Source organism: Oreochromis aureus, linkage group 3 (genome assembly GCF_013358895.1).
Source record: "Oreochromis aureus strain Israel breed Guangdong linkage group 3, ZZ_aureus, whole genome shotgun sequence".
Taxonomy (NCBI): domain Eukaryota; kingdom Metazoa; phylum Chordata; class Actinopteri; order Cichliformes; family Cichlidae; genus Oreochromis; species Oreochromis aureus.
Window position 1 is genome coordinate 87105664 of NC_052944.1, and position 9788 is coordinate 87115451.

Genomic DNA, 9788 nt, shown 5'->3' on the forward strand with positions numbered 1-9788 from the left:
TTAAAGAAAATATAGGAACAGTTGTGGGAGGAAGAAGCAAAATTATTGAAGAAAAGGAAAGTTAGGACTGTAGATCTGCGTAGGGTAAGCGATGAGAAGGAATGTTTGAAAATGTGGATGAGGGAAGCAGAAAGGAGAGAAAATAAGGCAGCTCTGAAAGAATTACCTAGAGAAGTGCGTGGAAGGGAGGCTGACGCAGAATCTGCCTCAGCGCCTCTTCCACCTCCGTATAACATGGAGAACAGAACATCATTTCCCTGTTCACGCACTGTTTGTGCTTCCCCAGTACAGGCTGTTTTGCAGGGCCTGAAAGCCGAAAACACAGCAACGGAGAGATGTGAGAGGAAAGTGCAGAAGTAAGGACAGCCGCCATGGATATTACGCCTTTTGCCACGGATCAGCCTGAATATTGTCCCACTGATGATGAGTGGGACGATACAGAGAATGCAGACAGCAGCGAGGAGGTCGAAAAGTTCCAGACCGTGCGGAGAACGCGGAGGCAGCGACAGGCGAAAGGAGAAAACCTGCAGCTCCCGATGGTGGAAGAGGCGGGACCCGAGGGACCTATTTTAGTTCACAGACCGTGGACACAGTCAGACATCGCTGATGCCACAAGCCATCTACCTGACCCTCTCGTGTCAGGTGCAAAGTTCGGTGAGCAGCTCCTAATTTTCTGCCAAGAATATCGTCCCACGGGTCAAGAAATTAGACGCGCACTGGCAGGCAAGCTGAAACCATGCAACCTGAGGAGAATATCACCTCACTTGCCTGATCCTACGCTGAGGATACGACACCTGACCTATGAGCATGGAGAAAACCGTGAATATTGTGCTGCAGTGACCCACCTGATGGATAAGCTAAAGGAGATTTTCCCTGATAAGGTGGACATGTCAAAGATTCAGGCTTGCAAGCAAAGAAAGGATGAATCTGTGGATAATTTCATACATCGCATGACAACTGTGTTTAAAGCTAATGGTGGAATACCCAAAGATGACATGACGGGCGCCTCCGCCTCCACATATGAGCACCATCTCTGCGGCCATATTTTCCAGGGACTGAGACCAGATGCGGCAGCCGAGGTGAAGCGTTCATATGTGGCGGGAGAAGATGAACCTTGGCTAACGGAACTGCGATGCCATGCCCGCCATGCTCAGACTCACCTGGACGAAAGAAAAAACAAGAAAGAGGAAAAACAGAGCGCCGATCTCCACAACGCGGCCTTAACGCTGTACAAGACTGCAGCGAACCCGCGGAGTGGCTTCCATGGAAAAGGCAGCTGGCACGACCGAGGCCGGGGAGGAAGACGTGATCAAGGACGCGATCGACAACGACAACACTGGGGAAGAGACCTAGATATCTGTTTTTCCTGTGGTGAACATGGACATTGGAGCTGCCCTAACTACAGCTACCCTAGAGGTGACGAGCATCAATGCCAAAGTGACCAGGGCCAGCGGTGGGTGCATGCGGACTGAGACCGGGGGGAAAGGACGTCAGAGTACGCTTCAGGCTGTGGTTTGCCCACCTCATCAGAACAGGGAAATGAAAATCACACCCATACACACACCCATTGATGTAGAAAGTGTTTTACACACACACACACACACTTTAATAATCACACTTTTGAGCATGTAGAGCAGGTTTCTTTGTCACCAGCTAGTACATATGTACATTTAAATAGCGCGCCTTATAAATCACTGCCCTTGTATAAAATGTTAGTTTGTAACCAGGAAGTAGAATTCCTTGTAGATTCCGGGGCCACCCACTCTGTATTGAGCTCAGATTCTCTCTCACCCCAGCCCGTGCTGGGTGAGAGGTTCACTCATTCTGTGTCCGCATCAGGAAGCATACAGAGAGAAACTTTCACCATACCCCTGTGTTGTGAAGACGGACAGGGTAGAAAATTCACACACGAGTTTCTGTGGTCAGACCTGTGCCCGGTCAATTTACTTGCCAGAGATTTGATGTGCAAACTGAAAATAAGTTTAATCTCCTGCTATAATCACAATCACGCAATCTGACTATGATTATATGATGGTGAAATATAACCTCGTGACCCCAGCTTTCGCTTACGGGTGGAAGCTGGAGGAGTGGCCGCTTGTTACAGAATTCATACAAGGGACTCTTGTCCCTTGTATGACAACTACATGTCTCCAGACGTCTGTTTTATGGCTGCTGGAGAGTTGAGTTGCATGTCTCACTTTTCTCTGCATGGCCCCGATGACAGTTATGAGGAAGAATGGTACAGAACCGAGAATGATTTGCTAACTGTGACATGTATGTTTTGGAGCTCCACATTTGCTGCGCTTGCGATTTCTCTCACTGATGAGCAAAGAAACATGTTTACTATGGATGCATCCATCCCACATGTTTCCCTGGCAAAATCTCACAGCTGCCAGTGGAAAGACATGAGAGAATTTATGCACCGGTGCTACCGCGCTTGCGATTGGGAGCCTACAGAGGATCCCACAGTGTTGTTTGAAATGAAAGCCTACAAAAAAAACGTGACGTATACAGTCCACTGTGTCCGCTCAGTTGAGCTAGCGAACATAGCTGTCTCACACTGTCTGCTTCAAACGACACCTCCTCTAAACTCCTCACACCCCCTGCTGACAGAAGTGCCTGACGGCCTGTGGGCCTCATTTAAGTATGATGTAGGCCTAATTAAAGATTGTGAGCCAGTGGTAATCACTCCAAAGTCCTCTTTTAGACCATGCCAAAGACAATATCCTCTAAAACAGGAAGCCATTGAGGGGATTACTCCTGTGTTTGAATCCCTGTTAAAGGCCGGAGTAATTATCCCATGCCCCACCTCTCCGGTTCGCACTCCACTATTCCCTGTGAAGAAAATCAGAGGACCAAATGAACCTGTTGAGTGGCGGTTTGTGCAGGACTTACAAGCTGTGAACAAGGCTGTAATCCCCAGAGCCCCTGTGGTTCCAAACCCCCACACCATTTTGTCCCAAATCCCATCTGACGCTATGTGGTTTACTGTTGCTGACCTGACTAACGCATTCTTCTCTGTTCCAGTTCACCCAGATAGCCAGTTCTGGTTTGCTTTTGAGTTCCAGGGAAAGGCTTACACATTCACCCAGTTGTGTCAAGTCTACTGTGAGTCCCCCACGATTTACAATGCCGCCTTAAGAGACTCTCTGTCAGACTTGATCCTCTCCCAAGGCACAGTGTTACTGCAATATGTCGATGATCTGCTACTGTGTGCACCCACACAAGAGCAGTGTCTGGCAGATTCTCTCGCTTTACTGACACATTTGCATCACAAGGGCCACAAAGCTAGTAAGTCAAAACTACAGTTTTGTAAAGAGTGAGTCACATTCTTAGGACATGTGATTTCTTACAACTCTCACCAGATTTCCTCCAAGAGGGTGGAAGCTGTGATGACCATTCCAAAACCTCTCACCAAAAAACAGATGATGTCATTCCTAGGAACCACATCATACTGCCGCAATTTCATTCCACACTACTCCTCTGTGGAAGCCCCACTTACTGCACTCATACATGGTACAAGTCTGTCAGCCAATGACCGCATTTCTTGGACACCAGAGGCTAAAGCTGCCTTCACTTCCTTGAAAAAGCTGCTGCAAACAGCCCCCGTTTTAGCGCTTCCAGACCCATCCAAACCATATACACAAATGGTGGATGAAAAGAATGGTTTCATGTCTTCTGTTCTTTTACAGCAGCATGGTGATTCACTTCGCCCAGCATTCGTATTGTGCCGCTAGAGGTGAAATTCTTGGACCGGCGCAAGACGGACGAAAGCGAAAGCATTTGCCAAGAATATTTTCATTAATCAAGTGGGTTATTACTCTTCCAAGCTTGACCCAGTGGCTGCAGGACTGCCTGGATGCCTACGAGCAGTAGCTGCATGTGAGAAGGCCGTGCTCGCCTCATGTGACATCGTAAGGTACTCTCCTCTGACAGTGCAGGTACCCCATGCAGTTTCTCTCATTTTGCTGGAGCAGAAAACGTCGCACCTTTCTGCAGCTCGCTGGCTCAGGTACTCTTCCATACTGCTTGACATGCCCAACATCACAGTGAAACGATGCACAACACTTAACCCAGCCACTCTTCTCCCCACGCGAGAGGATGGTGAGCCACACAGCTGCACTGCTGTATTGGGTGAAACTTGTACACCTCGGATTGACTTGTTAGATGTTCCCATCGAGAATTCTGACATAGTGTTATATGTAGATGGCTCCTCCTCACGTGATTCACGTGGAACTAACCGGGTGGGTTTTGCTGTGTGTTCTGATCATGCTACTCTCGTTTCAGGCTCGTTGCCCAGACACTTCTCAGCACAGACTGCGGAACTTGTGGCGCTCACAGAAGCCTGTAAACTTGCGGAGACTCAGTCGGCCACCATCTACACTGACTCTCGCTACGCGTTCGGTGTGGTACATGATTTTGGCGCCTTGTGGAGGCACAGAAAGTTCCTGAAATCTGATGGGAAGCCCATCCTCAATGCTAGCCAGGTAGCAGCGCTGCTGGATGCCATCCTCCTGCCTGCTCGCATTGCTGTAGTGAAGTGTTCAGCGCACACAGGTAAAACTGATTCTGTCTCCCAAGGAAATGCCGCCGCCGATGCAGCAGCAAAAGCAGCAGCCGAAGGAGGCCTACCCTTCCAACTTGTCTTGGCACCACTGTCCACACCTATCCTCACTGATCTTCCTGCTGTACAGTCATTTGCCTCCCAGCCAGAGAAAACTCTCTGGCGCAAACATGGCTGCACACGAGTCGAATCTGTCTGGCGCTCTCCTGATGGCCGCCCATGTCTACCTAAACACTTCTTACCCTGGTTTCTAAAATGGGCACATGGGTTAGACCATGTGTCCAAAGGGGGGATGCTACAAGCAGTAACATCGCCATGGTTCACAAAAGGGTTTTCCACAGCAGCTGAGAAGTATTGCAAAAAGTGTCTCATTTGTGCGACCAATAATGTGGGATGCCCAGTACAGGTAAACACTGCAGCACACCCCCCACCAGACATGCCTTTTGACCATCTAATGATGGATTTCATTGAATTGACACCAACCGAGGGAAAGAAGTATTGTCTGGTAGTAGTGGACATGTTCTCTAAGTGGGTAGAAGCATTCTCCACTAAAAGTGCAGACAGCAGTGCAGTGGCAAAAGCCCTCCTGTCAGAAATCATTCCCAGGTGGGGTATCCCGGGGAAAATCACAAGTGATAATGGTACTCACTTTGTGAACCAGGCATTGAAGGAAATCAGCGAGCAACTAGGTTTCAAATTGCAAACACACTGTGCATGTAGCTGCTAAACTGGTGACTTAAATCTTCGCCACCACGTCTATATACATACAAGCATAAGGGGAGAGAGTGAATCAGCGCTTGGAGTACGGACACTGGGCCGGCTTTAAACACACCATTTATTTTTTTAGAAGAACAGACAGAATCACAAGTAGGAGTTAAAATCCCCACTATACAATAAAAAATAAATGTTCCCAACCCGCTAAAAAGCCCTGCCGGCAGAGATTAAAATACAATTAAAAAAAATCAAAGCTAAATGAATGTCCTTTTTATATGATAAAAACTTTCCCCCCAGAGTCCTCTATTCCCAGTGTCCAACCACACACAATCGGGCAAATGTTCCTTAGCTGAAAGAGACAGAAGGGGAGCTCCTCTTCCGGGATGGGGAAATCTCGCCAGCAGAAGGCCAGGGAGGAGGCTCACCCACTGCCAAGCACGTAGTTTGCAATCCCTGGTGTCCCAACTGTTCCTCCTCTAGAAGCAACGCCTCCCGATGGACTGTTGCGAAATCCTCTTCTGGATGGTGACGCACATAGGCTCGCAGGGTTTGCGACAACGGGCCCTCCCGCAGGCCCAACAGCATCTGTTCCTGTAAACACTTTTCAGTAGGTGCTTGATTTGGATTGTGCTGTTGTAGCCTGCAGTACAACTCCCTCAACCTTAAGGTAAAAGATTTTACCGACTCATTTGGTTTTTGTATACAGCTAAAAAACTGCGACCTCAGAACCGCTAGGGAGGTATTGTCACCATATAAAGAATCTAGATATGTGAATATTTTCCTAATCTGGTCTCTATCTTTTTCTTCTAACACGCTTACTTGACGCTTTGCCTCGCCACTTAAAGCCCCAATTAAAATTTCTACTTTCCGGGCCTCAGCTATTTCTTGAGCATTCAATAAACCTTGTATTTGTTCTTTCCAGTCTCCATATGAAACATCTGCTTCAGGACCCTTATATTTTGGTACCCAAGGGGCACCCGGCTACACTGGCATCATCATCTCTATAGCTGCACTCCAGGTGCTGAACACTGCTCCCCAAACTTGTATCCTGTCGACAAACGCCAAAAATATGTAGCCGCTAAACTGGTGACCTAAATCTTCGCCACCACGTCTATATACGTACATACAAGCATAAGGGGAGAGAGTGAATCAGCGCTCGGAGTACAGACACTGGGCCGGCTTTAAAGACACCATTTATTTTTTTAGAAGAACAGCCAGAATCACAAGTAGGAGTTAAAATCCCCACTATACAATAAAAAATAAATGTTCCCAACCCGCTAAAAAGCCCTGCCAGCAGAGATTAAAATACAATTAAAAAAAATCAAAGCTAAATGAATGTCCTTTTTATACGATAAAAACTTCTCCCCCAGAGTCCTCTATTCCCAGTGTCCAACCACACACACTCGGGCAAATGTTCCTTAGCTGAAAGAGACAGAAGGGGAGCTCCTCTTCCGGGATGGGGAAGTCTTGCCAGCAGAAGGCCAGGGAGGAGGCTCCTATCCCCACCTGGCGGCGCGTGACCGTGCAGTCCAGCCACTCTCCGCACCCGCACACGGCTTCCCTCGTAGCCCGGCCCTAAAACAACAAACACGGGCCAGCAACGTAGTCGGCACAGCCACTGTTACCCTTCCCCAGCAAAGCCACGCCTAGCGCCCAACAGTGGGAAAGCGATACTCACGGGTGCAGGCAGAGGCATCCCCTCTTCCCTACTGTGGATTTCACGCGTCGCCTCCCACTGTTGCTATTCTGTCCGTCAGAACTGAATCGCCGGGTTATGCTGGCCGATCGCCGGAAGTCTCGCGACGCCACACAGGCAGGCCGGTCCTTCTATACATGCGCTCGTCTGCACACGTTCGGTTTCCTGCTCTTCGCTTTCCGTGTGTCTCTCCTCCTGTCTTTGCGCTCACTATCTCCCTTAAGTCAGTTTGGCGGCCAATAGGCCACCTCGGGGGGCACGCCCTCACCTCACAGGTGCACGCAATTATCTGTCCAATCCACAGTGGAATAAAAAAAAGAATACTGTACAACAACACAAAACACAGTATAAATATGGAATAAAATCATGCAATAAAAATTACTACAATAAGATCATGCAACTAAAATTGACACTATGCACCAACACACAGTCTAATCCAAAACAAAACATAAAAACACAATTTTCCACTGTGTGACATGCATATCACCCACAATCTGGAGGTGCTGTGGAGAGAATGAACGGCTCCTTAAAGTCCAAGCTGGTAAAGTGCTGTGAAGAAACTGGCCTCACGTGGCCAAAAGCACTTCCCCTCGTGCTGATGTATGTGCGCACGTGAACCAGACCTCCAGCACACCTCAGCCCTTATGAGGTGTTGTATGGACGACCTGTCAGAGTGGGGCCAGAACCCCCCAAATGGACTGGCATGTCCACAGAGTTGTGCAACAGCGAAATGATTGTGTACTGTCAAAATCTCTCCAGGACTTTCGCAGGTACACCGAGCTGTGAAAGCAGCCCTGCCCAGGCCAGCAGAAGGACCCCTGCACCCGTTCAAACCAGGGAACTGGGTGCTAGTGAAGGATTTCAGGAGGAGACACTGGAAGGCGAAGCGATGGCTGGGCCCATTCCAAGTCCTACTGACCACACAAACAGCGGTAAAGGTTGGAGAACGAGCTACTTGGATCCACGCCAGCCACTGTAAGCTGTTTGGAGGAGAACCACCCAGAACGGAGGAACAACTAGAAAAGACAAACGGGGCAGAATAATCCCCGCACCTCATTCAGGTAGTAGGCAATCTACCCTCTACCTGCAACAATGCAACAAGCCAGGAAGCAGCTCATCACTGGGGTAGCTCTGATGCTCTTCAGTGGGCTGATGATCGCCCTCTGGTGGAGCCTCTGGAGAGATCAGTGGCTGAGCACCATGCCAACATCCAAGGAGGTTTGTGCAACAGAAGGAGCAACCCATGAGCTATGGTGGGTCCTCTGTGCTGCACTTTCATTCTAAACAACACAGCCCCAGATGGGACTGTAACCAGAGCCTTGGAAGGTTTGCGAACACTGTCATTCCAAATGACATAGGACTCCGGCATTAATAACCCCTTAGACGGGTGGTTCAACAGACAGTTTGGGAAGTATAAGGCCATAGTGATGCTGTTGCTAATGTCCATAGCCACTTTTATTGCCATTCTCACATGCTGCTGTTGTTGTCTGATCCCATGCCTCCGTACCCTATTGAGTAGATTAATCACAGTGGTTTGGTCAGACCTCTGTCACAGAGAAAAACTCTCTAAATCAGATAGTGAGATGGTCCAGTCGTCTGATAGGTGAGCCACAGTCTTGTTTAGCCTCCCTGTACTCCAAGCAGGTACAGAGGATGGCTTTATCAATCCTTAAAAATGGTTCCCATCCTCTAAGGGGTGAATTTCAGCTTCTTCCCTCAGGATGGAGGTTTCTATTTCCGAGATGCAGGACAAAGCGTTATAAAAATAGCTTTGTCCCCGTTGCTGTCACTGAATTAAATAAGAACTGTTTTTGATTCGAAATATTAAAATTACTATATATGTGCCACAGTGAGCTTTATATATTTACTAGGTATGTGTGTTTTTAAAGGGATGCCAAATGCTGTCATTTTTCTGTAAAGCAAATTTACCTTGCCTTTGAGTATAAATAAAGTTACCTTGACCTTGACCTTGACAGTGGCACTGACAAAAGAAAGTCTCCCAAATTGCAGCTTCCCCTGTTGCAGGCTGAAGATTACACTGATGATAGCGAGAGCGAGGATGATTGTGATGAGTGAAATTATTTTCCTGACACTGTAAGAATGAAACTTGTGAAATTATTGTGAAACTTTTTTGAGTGTGCAATATTGCTGGTGTAATTAACAGAATGTTAGCAAGAGAAATCCTTGGTATTAGTGATTGAGATGCAATCAAGAAGGTGGGAACTGTTGTGGGATTTCTCTTTAGTGTATAGGGCTTTGGAGCGTGATGTCACGGGGGTGGGCATGGAAAGGATTTTGGCCCGATCCGCCATTTTGGGGGTCTAAGCGAAGCGCAAGTGAAAAAGGAGCGAAAGCACAGCCATGGTTCGTACTTGCTGTGTGGTCGGCTGCAATGTTCGATCTTACGACCGGCACGGAAATAAGCTTGGGTTATCTTTTTATGCTTTCCCAACCTGGAAGCAACATGAAGGAGCTTATATATCAGATGTTACCAAACGAAGGCGTCTGGCCTGGATAGCAGCTGTGAGACGAGCTGATATCAAGTTTTTTTCAAGTACCGCTGCTTCGCTTCTGGACGCAATCGGTCTCTATACCGTCCGTTTTCTTTTGAGTTGCTTTTAAGCATGTTTCTTGTCGTCGTCGTTCCAACACAGTGTGTTTGTTTTGATTCGTAGACCCCGAAAATGGCGCCGCGCTCCCACAATGCATTGCGGCGTGACGTCAACTCCAAAGCCCTATTGTCCTTTAATGTATTGTCTTGATGAAATGCTTTCATGTTACTTAGTTTAGGATGGGTTGTGGGATTTCTCTTCA